Consider the following 16,391-nt stretch of genomic DNA (forward strand, 5'->3'; position numbering starts at 1 on the left):
AATTTCAATTTTCTTAAATTTACCAAGGCTTGATTTGTGACCCAAGATATGATCTATCCTGGAGAATGTTCCATGAGCACTTGAGAAAAATGTGTATTCTGTTGTTTTTGGATGGAATGTCCTATAAATATCAATTAAGTCCATCTTGTTTAATGTATCATTTAAAGCTTGTGTTTCCTTATTTATTTTCATTTTGGATGATCTGTCCATGGGTGAAAGTGGGGTGTTAAAGTCCCCTACTATGAATGTGTTACTGTCGATTTCCCCTTTTATGGCTGTTAGTATTTGCCTTATGTATTGAGGTGCTCCTATGTTGGGTGCATAAATATTTACAATTATTATATCTTCTTCTTGGATCGATCCCTTGATCATTATGTAGTGTCCTTCTTTGTCTCTTTTAATAGTCCTTATTTTAAAGTCTATTTTGTCTGATATGAGAATTGCTACTCCAGCTTTCTTTTGGTTTCCATTTGCATGGAATATCTTTTTCCATCCCCTTACTTTCAGTCTGTATGTGTCTCTAGGTCTGAAGTGGGTCTCTTGTAGACAGCATATATAAGGGTCTTGTTTTTGTATCCATTCAGCCAATCTGTGTCTTTTGGTGGGAGCATTTAGTCCATTTACATTTAAGGTAATTATCGATATGTATGTTCCTATTCCCATTTTCTAAATTGTTTTGGGTTCGTTATTGTAGGTCTTTTCCTTCTCTTGTGTTTCTTGTCTAGAGAAGTTCCTTTAGCATTTGTTGTAAAGCTGGTTTGTGGTGCTGAACTCTCTCAGCTTTTGCTTCTCTGTAAAAGTTTTAATTTCTCCATCAAATCTGAATGAGATCCTTGCTGGGTAGAGTAGTCCTGGCTGCAGGTTTTTCTCCTTCATCACTCTCAGTATGTCCTGCCACTCCCTTCTGGCTTGTAGGGTTTCTGCTGAGAGATCAGCTGTTAACCTTATGGGGATTCCCTTATGTGTTATTTGTTGTTTTTCCCTTGCTGCTTTTAATATGCTTTCTTTGTATTTAATTTTTGACAGTTTGATTAATATGTGTCTTGGCGTATTTCTCCTTGGATTTATCCTGTATGGGACTCTCTGTGCTCCTGGACTTGATTAACTATTTCCTTTCCCATATTAGGGAAGTTTTCAAGTATAATCTTTTCAAATATTTTCTCAGTCCCTTTCTTTTTCTCTTCTTCTTCTGGAACCCCTATAATTCGAATGTTGGTGCATTTAACGTTGTCCCAGAGGTCTCTGAGACTGTCCTCAGTTCTTTTCATTTTTTTTCTTTATTCTGCTCTGCAGTAGTTAGTTCCACTATTTTATCTTCCAGGTCACTTATCCGCTCTTCTGCCTCAGTTATTCTGCTATTGATCCCATCTAGAGTACTTTTAATTTCATTTATTGTGTTGTTCATCGTTGCTTGTTTCATCTTTATTTCTTCTAGCTCCTTGTTAAATGTTTCTTGCATTTTGTCCATTCTATTTCCAAGATTTCGGATCATCCTTACTATCATTATTCTGAATTCTTTTTCAGGTAGACTGCCTATTTCCTCTTCATTTGTTAGGTCTGGTGCATTTTTATCTTCCTCCTTTATCTGCTGTGTGTTTTTCTGTCTTCTCATTTTGCTTATCTTACTGTGTTTGGGGTCTCCTTTTTGCAGACTGCAGGTTCGTAGTTCCCGCTGTTTTTGATGTCTGTCTCCAGTGGCTAAGGCTGGTTCAGTGGGTTGTGTAGGCTTCCTGGTGGAGGGGACTAGTGCCTGTGTTGTGGTGGATGAGGCTGGATCTTGTCTCTCTAGTGGGCAGGTTCACGTCTGGTGGTGTGTTTTGGGGGTGTCTGTGGCCTTATTATGATTTTAGGCAGCCTCTCTGCTAATGGGTGGGGTTGTGCTCCTGTTTTGCTAGTTGTTTGGCATAGGTTGTCCAGCACTGTGGCTTGCTGGTCGTTGAGTGAAGCTGTGTGCTGGTGTTAAGATGGAGGTCTCTGGGAGATTTTCGCCGTTTGATATTATGTGGAGCTGGGAGGTCTCTTGTTGACCAGTGTCCTGAAGTTGGCTCTCCTACCTCAGAGGCAGAGCCCTGACTCCTGGCTGGAGCACCAAGAGCCTTTCATCCACATGGCTCAGAATAAAAGGGAGAAAAAGTAGAGAGAATTAGTAGAAGTATGAGGAAAGAAAGAAGGAAAGGAGGGAAGGAAGGAAGGAAGGAAGAAAGAAAGAAAGAAGCAAAGAAGGAAAGAAAGGAGGGAGGGAGGGAGGGAGGAAGGAAGGAAGGAGGGAAAGAAGGAAAAAAGACAGAAAGAAAGAAGATACAGTAAAAATAAAATAAAGTATAATAAAGTTATTGAATTAAAAAATTCTTATTTAGAAAAAAAAAGGGACGGATAGAACCTTAGGACAAATGTTGGAAGCAAAGCTATACAGACAAAATCTTACACAGAAGCATACACATACACCCTCACTAAAAGAGGTAAAGGGGGAAAAATCATAAATCTTGCTCTCAGAGACCACCTCCTCAATTTGGGATGATTCGTTGTCTAAAGGAGGGAAGGAAGGAAGGAAAGAAAGGAAGAAAGAAAGAACGAAGGTAAAGTATAATAACGTTATTAAAATTAATTATTAAGAAAAAATTTTTTAAAAAAACCATGGACGGATAGAACCCTAGGACAAATGGTGGAAGCAAGACTATACAGACAAGATCTCACACAGAAGCATACACATACACATTCACAAAAAGAGGAAAAGGGAAAAAAATCATAGATCTTGCTCCTAAAGTCCACTTCCTTAATTTGGGATGATTGGTTGTCTCTTCAGGTATTCCACAGATGCAGGGTATATCAAGTTGATTGTGGAGCTTTAATCCGCTGCTTCTGAGGCTGCTGGGAGAGATTTCCCTTTCTCTTCTTTGTTCTCACAGCTCACCGGAGCTCAGCTTTGGATTTGGCCCTGCCTCTGATACACTTGGGCATTATCTTTATATGCATGGCTCTTTTAGATGAATTAACTGACTAGCAAATCTAGTTGTAAAAACAAAAATTATCCAATATGTTGAAATAAATACATTAATATCATCTTAGACTATGTCTTCCCTTTGATTTTGTATATCCAAACATTTCTAAGTGTTATCAATTCTTCCTTAACTGTATATTTTACAGTCATCATTTCCTTTTCATTGCTACTTCCAAAATTGTAGTATAAACCTTCATTCTTGGATTATTGTGACAGCATTTTAATTTAGTATTATTCAAAATTGTGGTTTGAAGACCACTTAAATCAGAATCACATTGATCCTTGTTTAGAGGGAGATTAAAGGCCCTCTCCAGACTTAATCAGAATCTCTGGAGTAAGGCTCAGGAATCTGCAATTTTAATAAGCTACCTAGGTGGATTCTTAAGCACATTCAAGTTTAAGAAGCACTGTTCAAACTGCTTTCTTCCTTTCTAATCTCTCCCTAGCTTCAGGAAAGTGTGAGCACTTCTATCAGGTTCGTCATTCTAATGCACTCTCCTTGTCCTTCCACTCCTCTGTAGAGGTGCTACCACGATTTACCATTATTCTCAGGATGAAGTCCAAATGGCTCATCTCGGCAATCAAGGACCCCCACAAGATAGTCAGAAACTACTTTTGTAGTCCCCCACTGTCTCCCATAGATGACAAGCTAATTCCTAGCTTCATGCATTCAACTCTTTTTTAATTTCCCCCACCTCCAGCTTGGAACACTTTCTATTTACTTCAACCCCAACCCAATCGCAATGCAATCCAAAAGCAAGGCAATTCCAAGTTTTTCCATGGTGCCTTCCTTGATCTTTCCTTTCTGTGAGCTCATATCATTTATTGTTCATACTATTCACATGGCACTTAATCACAGACTGCCTGTGCCTCTTCTTGAATTGTCATTTAATTTTTAATGTATGTGTGTCTCATTTGCACACTTTGACCATGAAATTTCTGAAGATGAGAATATTGTGTATCTAACTGTGCTGCAAGCATACCTATAAACAATGGATAAATATTTTTTAAATGACTAAATAAATTAAAATTGATTAAGTCTCCATTGACTTAACCAATTATTTGGCTGATAGAGATGATTCTTTTGGAATTGCACATATCCTCCATTGAGATTCCCTAATTTTACTATCTTACACTTCTCTCATTTTCATTTGCCAAAGAGCTATTCATGACAATGGAATTAATCCCAAATCAGACAAAATGCCAGCAATAGAAGCATTAACACTCTAGTCCAAATATCATATGAAGATGTTGGTGGCTGGTTCAACTGTGACGTAGAGCTTGAAGTTATAAGCATCATTCTGGCCAGTCACATAATCACAAAATGCCTCATTTCTCAGTTACAGCTCTCAACACCCCAAATAGATACTGGTCATTTAGTTGTATGGCTCTCATATCACCACAGAGCCCACGTTCCCTATTGGTATCATTTAACCATAATACTTATAATCGCAAATATCTCCTTGCCTCCAAAGGATACCACGTCTAAAACACAAAGTCAGAATTCACAATGCAGAGTACATGATGTAGGGCTAGGGTCCACACTACAGTCTGTCAGGGACTAGACAATAAACTAGCTGAAGGATTAGCAAAGGAGCATTGGTTGGCTGAAAGACTGGCTTATCTGTCTACCAGAATCTAATGTCCACCCTTTTAAACACTGTAAAGCAACTTGAGCTATTCTAATGAGAATATTTGGACAATAACCGATAAACTTTGCATCTAAATGGTCTTTTGATGAGGTCTAATTTATACAATGAGCCATTTTTTAGACATTTAAAGTAATGCATTATAGCAATGTCTATGTCCTTAGTTTCTATGACCAAAACATACAGTCAAACTCTCCACTTGAATGGGTAATTTATTCTTTGTATGAATTATAATTATTTTAATGTTGTATAAGGCTCACAATAATTTCGTTATTATTGCTATTTAAATTTTCATAGAATTTTCCTTTTTTCTATTGACAAAGTATAAGGGGAGTCTTTGGAGTAATAAAAATTTAGTTCAAAACCCAGCTCTGCCACTATCAGTATGAATCTGGGTATGTTGTCTACTCCTCTGAGGTTAATTTCCCTAAGATGTTTAAAAAAAAGGAATAATAATTTCTACATGAAAGAACTGTAGTAAGGATATAATAATACATGAATGGGTTTAAAACTGCACTTGCCATATAGTTATTTATTGTCTTCTTCCCCCTAAAATTAAATGAGAGAAGAGCTGGTACATGGTAGGTATTAAAAAATCATTTGCTGAATTAATATAATTAACCCATTTTACTGATCAGAAAAAAATATTAAAGCTGATATTTCTATATTTTAATCTAACTCATCTAAAATACTTGAGTAAAATATTTCTTGGAAGGGAAAATATTAATAAATTAGTCCTTTCTTCTTTTAGATGCAGGAAAGCAAGACTGAGCTTGGTAATGGGAGATGCATATCATCATCAAACTAATAAACATACTGTGATCAATATGTTTATCACAGAGTAGTCTAACAATACCAAAACGCCTGGGCACATTACCCTGATGACCTATGAAGATCAGGTCAGTTAATCTGGTGCTTTGTTAATGACCCATGATGAGGCTGGGAGTCCACATTTGTGAGTTCTACACTCTTGGATCCCTAATGGTTTTTAATCATTTATACAAATATAAGAAGTAACAGAGATCACATCATTCATTTATTAAACAAGTGATTTTTGAGCACCAGCTAACTGCCAGGAAATGTTCTAATCACTGGGGATATAGCAGTGAACAACACAATCAGGTTGGCTACCGTCTGTATTTAATGTAGTGAGGTGAACAATAAACACATTATATATTAAAAAACAAACACTACAGAAAGAAAATGGTGAGGCATGCTATTCTGAGGATTAAAATAAGGGATGTACTAGCAGGTGACTGGAGGCTGCTTTAGACCGGGTTGCCAAGGAAGACCTCTCTGAGTAAGTGACTTTTAGGCTGAGATCCAAATGACATGGAGGAGGAACCAGGAATACAAACCTCAGGAGGAAATCATTACAGAGGGAACAAGTAGGCTAGTATGGCAGCCTTAAAGAATGGCTTGGCCAGTTCGAATGAACAGACACCAAGTTACTGTAGATGAGATTAAATCAAGCCAGCAACTATTCAAGCACGTGGGGAATATTTCAGTTTTCCCATTGTTATACGGAAGGTGTTAGATGGGACAACTGCCAAGGAGCATTTTCTACTTAAAAAAAACACAAAATTTCTATGGTCAAGATGGTTTGATTAATCCCAATTGAACTCTTTATGAAACACTGGATCTTTCAAGGACTTTGGTAGACAATTCCCAGAGCCTGACACTTCTGGCCTCATGAGTCTGTAGATGTGGCAGTTGTTATAATGTTCTGTGAGTAGAAAAGGGAAATGCAACTCCTTTTCACGTGTGTGAGAGAGCCAGACAAATACGTTTAAAATTTGCATTAATAAAACTTCTACTGAAGAGAGAAAAAAGAAAGATATACAAAATTTAATATATAAAAAGTAAAGTAAGGTTGTGGTCCAGAACCTTAATTATAAATATTAGGGCTTTTGTGGAAACAACTCAGGTAATTAATTTCTGTGACAATAAAGATACTACATTTTCAGAGTATAGAAAATACAGCATACTTGTGTCTGTCTACCTAGAGTATAATATGTATATTTCTCTGTAGAAATTTGGAGTTACAATTGATATGCTGACGCCCACTTGTGCAAATCAGTTGTAAAAATAGCTTCCGTATACTTCAAATATTTAATATTTTAAAAAGAAAATAAAACTCGGTGGAACAAACACGAAATGCCAATACTGGGATCAAGGATAGTAATGGCCTTAAAGTGCGATCAGAGTAATGTCAGAGTTTTTTGGCATGTAGTTGTAGTTTTTAAGAGACATCATTTATCCTTTGCTATATCCAATATTAAAAACCATATGATAACAAGCCATCAGATAACATCTACATACTATTTCTATATTTCTATTCTATTTCTCTATGCATGTCTAATAGAATAAACTATATTTATATTTCTTAAATATATTTTAAGGATAGGGTGGGTTACCTTGGGTATAATACATACATTTCTCTACAGAAATTCTAAATTAGAATTGACATGATCCCACTTGTGCAAATCAGTTGTAAAAATAATTTATTTAATTAAATGACATTTAAGTAATATGAATAATTACTACATATTCTGGATACTGGAGTATGGCATAAAAATAACCAAATTCCTATCATCCTTGAAATAGATAAGAAACAATAAGCAAATTCTATCAGGTGATGATAAGTTCTGCAGAGAAAAATAAAGACATGGGGAATAAAGAATGCGGGAGAGGAAACTGTACAGCCTTATGTGGTCAGAAAAATCCTCTATGATAAGGTAGTATTTGAGCTGAGACCTGGGGCAACTAAGGAAAAGCATTAGAGGTAGAGAGGATGGTCAGTGCAAAGTCCCTGAGGCAGGGCAGGACAGCAAAGGCAGGCCTGTGTGACTGGAGTGGGCTGAGCAAGTGAGGGACGAGGGGAGATAAAGTTGAACTCGGGTTCTGTGTATGTGTGTATTTGTGGGGAGAGGTTTTGTCTTTGACTCAGAATGAGATGGAAGCCCTTGGCAGGTTTTGAGAACAGAAATATCACAGTCTGAGTCACATATTAAGAGGCTCACACTCTGGCTGCCATGTTAAGAACAGATCATGGAGTGGCAAGTGTGGAGGTAGAGATACAGACAGGAAGCTATTTCAAAAATTGATCTGAGAATTAACTGACCAGGTTTGAAGTAGTAGTTAGGAAGATGGTGAGAATAGTCAAGGTTTAGCTATATTTTGCTTGCAGAATGGATGTCGTGTGTCAAAAAGAAAAGAAATCAAAATCATTTGGTCTTAGCAACTAGAATTATGATGCTTCTGTTCAGTGAGGTTAGGGTGCTGAGGGAGCCCCAGGTTAGGAGACTGTAAATTTGGAGTATGTTTTAGGGCAGATTAGGTTTAAGACATCTATTAGTTCTTCAAGAAGAGTGCAGAAAATATAGGGTACTTGTGTTTGTCTATGGGTATAATATTTACATTTCCTTATAGAAATTCTGTATTAGGATTGACATATTGACTCTCATTTGTGGTTGGGGCTAGAGAAATAGGTTTATGAGTTGTTGTCAGTGGGCAACCAGCTAAGGCAGGACTACAGAGAGTGAAGGGAAAGTTTGAAGACTGAGTTTGGTAAATTACAAGGAATCAAATTGAGTTTGGTAAATTAGGAGGAACCTGGGGAAATCATCCTAGAAACCAAGGGAAGGGATGGTTCAATCACACATAAGATCATTTTGAAATTTATTGTCAGTAACTGACATTAGGTAGTTGCTTAAGAGGACTCAATAACTTGATAAGCCTACATCTTGGAGAGCCCTGGGAATAAGCTTTTTAGCAGCTGCAGACTTCAGTAGACCTTGGAAAGAAATATGGTTTGCCTTAGTGTTAGGACAGTTTGGGCATGAAGACCCCAATTTTATATTATTTCTGGATTGTAATGCAAATAATTGGCATTGTCCTTGTCGTTTTCCCAATTATGTGAGACTAAACATCCTCTCATACATTTTTCCTCACTAGGGACTATAGCATTGCATTATGTTAGGAATGTATCAATTTCCTCCTCATATTTGTGTAATTTATTCTTAATAGGAAATATGAGTAAATCATACATTTCTCTGAAGGTAATTTTCACTTCTTAAAAATGCTTATCTCCTTTTGGTGACATGAATTATCAAGAATATTATCACTCCAGAAAAACAAAGTGGGGTGTTTGCTTGTACATAATCCCTTAAGATCACATGGATCTAAATCTGAAACATATAATATTTATTTCTTTGAAATATACCTATACAAATAATTTCTCCCCAGACCTTTTCTTCTTTCTTTAATCTACTCTCCAGAATTCTCGGTAACCAGGTTTTTTCTGTTCTCTACCTTTGCTCATCACCTCACACGCACCTTTCCTAAATATGGACAGTCAACCATGAAATATAATCTATGAAAGACCTTTATTCCAAACTTTTACATTTGGAGGAGAATAGGAAAATAGTGGGCCCTCTCCTAGAAATCCTACCTGATACACCAAGACTTGAGCTAAATGGAAAATAATCTAGGCAATAAGCTCACATATCAACCAAAAAATACTACTTGACAATGTCTACAACAAGAAAACAAAAGTATGCGTATATACAACTGAAGTAAAAGAATGAGCTATTCTGCCTTTAATTATATTTTTACCTGAAGTCTTCTTAACATGAGAAAAAATTACCTCATGCAACCAAGTTTAGGCAAAAAATTTTTTAAAAAGAGACAGATGCACAGATACAATGAACAATAAGAAATACAGTAACTCCGGTCAAAATAATATGTGCCAATTGCACTTGTCAAAAGAACTGTAGGGAAATAAGAGTTTTCCCAGCATGAAATCAATGCATTTAATAACTAGAATCTGACAAGCCAATTGAAGTTACATATAATTCAGCTTTAAAACCTGCTTAAAGGACCATTAATCAAATAGTTGCTTCACTGATTGTTAACACTGATATTATGTTTGAAATTTTTTTTGATGGTTCTGGATATTACCAACTTTTAGTAAACAGTTTTAAGAATCACTGCAAACAGATTGGCAATATAGTATGTTTCGCAAACCTATGAAGCTAAACAGATTACTTCTTAAAGATGTCTTTCATTACATACTGATAAACAGAATGAGTGAAGGTCAAAGGAGATGGGGAAAAAGCAGCATGTAGACTGAATTCTATATTGACACACATGACTGGCTAGCATGGTACTCAAGAGGCCAGTCACAGGTTTGATTTTGATAAGTGTCAATTAACCTCATTCTGTTTCATGTTTCTAAGCTGAATTCTAACCATCACCAGCTGACTCACAGCTCAGCTGGTCTCAGTGGGGACTAGGTCAAATAATTTGTATGGATCAACACAACGTTTTAACTACTTCTGAAGAAACAATTTTAAAGGGTTCAGCCTTCTCATAGGAGTACACTAATCACCTTCTCTAAGAAATGGAAATCAATTCATTACTTAGGAGTCATAAGAGGCAGTAAAAGGGCATTGAACTTTGATATAGAAGACCTAGGTTCCAGTTCCAGTTCCAGGTTCCCTAAATTTATGACCTAAAATATGTTAATTAAACTCTCAGACTTTTAATGTCCTCATTCACTAATTATTCTATATTAATACTCTTCCAGCCTCAACCTGAGAATTAAGAGCATCAAGTGAAATGTGACTTGGTCACCCTTGTGTTTCTATATTCTAGAATATAGTTAATGCTTGCTTAATAAGTATTGCTGACTAAATTTAGAATGAATTTGGAAGACTGGAGCACGCTATTCCAATGAAAGTTATTTTACCTAAATGACCATTTGTGGACATTTAATGTAACTTAATATACTTGCCAATATAGATTTTGTTATATAAAAATATAACATTTATTAAAATCATATAGAACAAAATGTTACATAATCACATCTCCTCTTACAAACTGCCATAAACAGTAAATGTAATTAAAATATGCTTATGTAGAAAATCAAAATATATAATCAGTCTTCTAAATTTAATCACTTTCTAAAATGATAATCTAATGACCTATGATTTTATAATACATATACATCAGTCCTACAAAAAGGAGGAAAACGGTGGGATAAATTTGGTGGGAAAAATAGCATTATATACAATATGGACAGAAATATAACCATCATTTGAAAGAAAATGTGTTTCCAACATGGTCTGGAATATAAATAATATTAGAAATAAAACCATATAGTCAAGTCAGTTCTTGGTATGCTTTGTCTCTACTTTAAAACACGTGTGTGTGTGGTGTGTGTGTGCGTGCGTGCATGTGCACGTATTATTTTATAAAGAGGCACCTGTTTATGCAACAGTTAAATGCCATTCAAACAATTGATTATTTAAAGTTGATTATCTGATTACTTGGAAACCTTTCAAACATGCCTAGAACTGGAATAGATTTTATTTTCTGGAATGTGGCATTGATATTCACAGCTGTGTGTAATTCCCTCATCCTGAGTATGAACTGTGACCTGCTTCTAACAAACAAAATATGGCAAAGGTGATGGGCTGCCTCTCCTTACTTTATGTTATATGAAATTAAGTCATTCTAGCAAACTTGCTTTATTTCTATTTTTCTTTGAAGAAATGAGCTACTGTGTTGTAAAGGGTCTACAGAGAGGGCAACCTAGAAATGAACTGAGCACAGCTTCTAGGAGCTGATAGTGACTTCTAAGCGACAGCCACCAAGAAGCTAGGACCCTCAGTCTTATAGCTGCAAGGAAGTTAATTCTGCCACAACATCAGTGAATTAGGAAGTGGATCCAGCTCCAGTCAAGCCTCCAGATGAGAACTGAGCCCTGGCTGACACCTTGATTGCAACCTTGCAAAGAATCCACCTAAGCAATTCCTGGACTCCCAACTCTTAGAAACTGTACAATAATAAACGTGCTTTAAGCCACTAAATTTATGGTAATTTGTTACACAGCAATAAAAAACTAATACGTGAAATATTTGAGGAAGTGAAATCGTTCTGACAAATATCACAGACAGACTCAAAAATCACATACATATATGCATCAAGTCACATAAATATAAGCAAACTGTCTTTTGGGGAGAAAACAGCAGAATTTAGTAACATCTTTTTTGAAAACTGGTTGAATTCAAATTAAAAAATTTTGCTTTCTAATAATTTACAGCTGGATAGATTCCACAAACTACTTCATAAGCTGTTTGATAACATCAACAATCTGCTAAGTTTATATCCATGAAACAGCCAATTGCCAGTTCCAATCTAAGAGTTTCATCTTGGCTTTAGGACGTTGTGTTTGGAGTAAGGCTACAGAAATATTCTTGAGCCTGGAGCAGGGCTATATTACTCAATTCTCACCTTCCCTCCTCTAACCCAAGTCTTTCCTAGGGACCAATTAAATCCACACCATGCCATCTGCATGGACTTTCTACAAGAAAGTCTTTCTTTCATCAAATGTGCCAATTCCTGATTATCAAGCAAATTGCATTAACTATAGCTGTGCTTTACTAATAAATGCCTTTCAGATCAGATGTACATCCTTTGAAAGCCATATCTGGAATTCTTCTATCTGGTCTGATTTGGGTACTTTTCATCTGTACTTGAAGAATACTCCATACAAATCACTGGACATGGTAATCATGCATTTACTGCTCTATTTCTTCCTTCTTGAGGGAGAGACCTTGCATATTTTTCTTCTGTTTTCAGCTCAGGGCTTGGCACATAGTAGACATTTAATGAATATTTAAGAACTTTTATTTTTCAAAATGATTTTACACATAAATGCACACACATTTTAACCTCACAAATAGCCAGTTGGTAACCTGGCAAAGATTAATTTGTAAATGCATTGGTCTCTTTAGTGATAGAGCAGATGATTTCTGATAACATTTCCCCTTTATTAAATGAGGCATATTTTATATATATATATATATATATATTTATTTATTTAATGCACATGGTAAATTTTAATTAACTTTCTCTAACAACCAAAGATGCAGGGAAGAACAACTTAACTAAGATTATGTAAAATGAACTTTTATTGTTTAAATGTTAAACACATGCACTGAATCCATAAATAAAATTCAGACAAAACCTTAATACTGAGCTAGCGAAAACAACCTATGATGGGGCATTGATGAGCCTCATGAAGAGACATACCTCTTGTATATTGGTTCTCCTCTAAATAAAACCCTATCATCAGCTTCAATATCCTACCCCGGTTCAAAACCTATATAACCCTATATGGCCGTAGATAATAACTAATACCAAAATGGATAAGCTAATAATGATCAATTTGCAATTCTTATTTCTGCCATTTCCCAAGCCCATACTTCAAAGGAAAGAACAACTGTCTATCACAATCACTATTTTTGTTCCTATATACCACTCTACCATCCTAGGGAAATGCTGAAGTGCTGGATATATAATTCTCCTTCAGTGTAAATGGGCTGCGTTGAGGCATTTGATGTGTGCAGCTAAAATATATATCGGCTGAGTAATATTCCGTTGCATATATGTACCACATCTTCTTTACCCAAATTACCCAGCCATAAAAAAGGACAAAATAATGCCATTTGCAGCAACATGAATGGGCCTAGAGACTGTTATACTGAGTGAAGTAAGTCAGATAGAAAAAGACAAATATCATATGATATTGCTTATATGTGGAATCTAAAAAAAAGGGGTACAAAGGAACCTATTACAAAATAGAAGTAGAGTTACAGATGTAGAAAACCAACTTATGCTTACCAGGGGATAAGGCAGGGAGGGATAAACTGGGAGACTGGGATTGACATATACACAGTACTATGTATAAAATAGATAACTAATAAGAACCTGCTGTATAGCACAGGGAACTCTACTCAATACTCTGTAATGGCCTATATGGGAAAAGAATCTAAAAAAAATGAGTGGATATATGTATATGTATAACTGATCAACTCTGCTGTACATCTGAAACTAACACATCCAATAAAAATTAAATATATATATATGAACACTGTATTCAGCTGAACTATAAAGATGCTTTTGTCTCCCTGGGTTTGAACTAGTAATATGTAACATCTAGGGTAAGTTAGAAATCAACTTCATTATGGAATGGTGGTTTAGGGCACAGACTCTGGAGTCAGATTACCAAGGTTTGAATCCTGGCTCTGCTGCTTATTAGCTGTGTGCCTTTTGGTGAGTTATTTAACTTCTCTAAGCGTCAGTTTATTCATCTGTAAAGGGATAACTAAAACGCCTAAGGCATAGAATTGGTGCGAACATGAAATGTGGTAATGGATATATAATGTTAAGAAGAGTGTGTGGCACATAAAGAGCCTTCACTAAATGTTAGCTATTAATAGCCCATCTTATGCATACTCCCCTCTGATGTCAACACTTCAAACTGGGCAGCATATCAAATGTAACAATTGAAACATTACCATTATCATGGTTACTAAAGATATAAAGGTTTAAGATGACTAATACTATTCTTTTGATAACCTAAGAAGTAATTTTAACATTAATCTTTAGAGAATGGCATTGAAGCTATACTGGAAAACTCAAAACAGTAAAAACAAAAATGAGCTAAAACAAGACTAAAGATGAAAAGAAAATGGCAATGGACAGGGAGAAGACTGATTTCCTGAAGGAAACTATGGATAAACAAGAAAGTGTGAGAACCTAGAAAAAACACATAGAAAATCAAAAAGGGCATTTAAATTTTGTCTAGCCACACTTTCAAATAATCCTCCTTAAAGCATTTTGCCAGATGTTTGAGAGAAATATCAAAACCGAGATTTCAATAAGAGCTTACTTTTATCTTCCAAAAAAGGTATATTCTATTTCATGGACAAGCTATCAGTATTAAGAAAACTTCAAGCCCTCAAGGACATTAAGTTATACTAAGTTCCACAGAATTGCACTTTCTGAATTTATGAGCATTTTTTTCCCATTATAATCATAAAATGCATACAATGTACCATCACTGTGAACTCTCAGTAGCATCTGTTTTAGACTGTTTTGAGGTGAAAGCACTGAAATATACCCTGTTGAGAAATGATTAATAACATTGATAACAAGGTTTAAGTTGAGATTAGTTTGTAATTTTTAGTGATTTTTTTTGTACTAAGGAAAACAACTTCAAACATTTCACATATATTTTCTCTTACAGAAAACTTTCCCAAAGCCACAGTCCAAACATTTTATCTTCTTTATAAATTACAGACATTATCTCATGTTTAAAAAAACCTCAAAATATTGTTCCATGTTCAAAATAATTTGGGTACAAAATGCATTTTTTAAACATATGAAGTTTCTCTAAAAGGAAAAAGATAATAATGACTATGTATTCATAATACTAATAGTGGTATTTAGTCATATTAAACATAAGGCCCAACTTTTAAAATTAAAAGTTGAAGTTATGAATTTGTGAATTTCAACAAAATGAAACAGGGTAGATTTGGAAACTATACTCTTAAATATATGATATTGATTCCTAGGGAAAAAAACACATAGGTTATTGAGCATCTCACTGATAGTATTTCAAAGAGTATGCAGTGAACACTTGAGATAACACTCAGAGTAAGTCATGTTCAACTAACCTCAATTCCTTTTTTGATATAGTTTTAGCTCTGAGGAAGCTTTAAGAGGTACTGATTTCAGCAAGCTCCTGACAGCTTTCCACGACATCCTTATGGATAAATTGTGAAATGTGATATGGATGACTGTGCTGTTGGGTGAATTAACACTGGTTCCTGGCTGAACACTGTATTCAGAGTATTGCTAAATAGCTTGGGATCAACTTGGAAACACGATTCAAATAAAGTCTAGGATTTCAATTCTATATTTTTTATCAGTGACTTGGGTGGAGATTAGGAAGACTGGTTTATCAATTCTGTGGGTAACCGAACAAAATATACTATAGACTAAAAGCTATTTTGAAATTTTGAAGGAATCAAGAAAATTGAAATTCAACACGTATACTTGTAAAGTTCTACATTTAGTTCAAAGAAAAATAAAAAATTATAATAAGAGAGAGATCTGGCTTTAAGCAGCTTTTATGAGAACTAACTTATATAAGATGCAGTATGCTGAAACTGTAATAGTTAAGCCATCTTAGATGGCATTCAAGGAAAAGAACCCTCACAGTGGGGGAAAAGGCACTTCACTATACTCTGTGTTGGTCAGATTGTATCTGGACTATCATGCTTATTTCTAATTTATTCTTTAATATCAGAAAACTATGGACAGCCCAGATATAAAAACCAATATTTGGAAGAATAATAAAAACTATGTGTGCTTGTGTCTGGTGTTTACTGGCTCTAAAATGCTTGTTTGTTGTATGAATACTTGATGGATGAATAAAGAGGAAGTTTGGAAAGGAGTAGAAAATAGGGAGAGGATGAAGAAATTAAGGATGGATATATTGAAGAAGGAAATTATCAGGAATAGGAATCATGCCTTCTCCTCTATGTATTCACTGGACTTACCGAGCAGAGCACATGGAATAGAGAGGCCTACTGTCACACCAGAGAAGTACTAGCAACCAATTGTCAACATTACCAAGAGGCAGAGGAATGAGACATAAAGAAAGACTGCATAACAATCAATGTCCTCTAACTGTGGGATAAGGTTGCCTTGTGAAGTAATGAGTCATTGGAAGTATTCAAAACCAGGTGGGCTGGCCTTCAGTAGAGGGATACTAGAGAGTAGGTCATACACCAGAGAGGAACATGAAAAACCACAGACTCTGCCTTCAACTGTCCGGGTGGAAGACAGATTTGCAACAATTAGAAAATACATAGGCGACTGCCATA

General features: G+C 35.5%; 1 protein-coding gene and 1 long non-coding RNA gene across 12 annotated transcripts in view; one reads left to right on the forward strand and one right to left on the reverse strand.

Moving 5' to 3' along the window:
* PDE4D (phosphodiesterase 4D) overlaps positions 1–16,391 on the reverse strand; it is a 1,449,034-nt gene that overhangs the window by 878,071 nt on the left and 554,572 nt on the right. The window lies entirely within an intron of this gene.
* Positions 1–16,391, forward strand: part of LOC137221315 (uncharacterized) — a 40,739-nt gene that overhangs the window by 20,182 nt on the left and 4,166 nt on the right. The gene's annotated exons all lie outside the window — the stretch shown is intronic.

This window comes from Pseudorca crassidens, chromosome 3, assembly GCF_039906515.1.
Source record: "Pseudorca crassidens isolate mPseCra1 chromosome 3, mPseCra1.hap1, whole genome shotgun sequence".
Taxonomy (NCBI): domain Eukaryota; kingdom Metazoa; phylum Chordata; class Mammalia; order Artiodactyla; family Delphinidae; genus Pseudorca; species Pseudorca crassidens.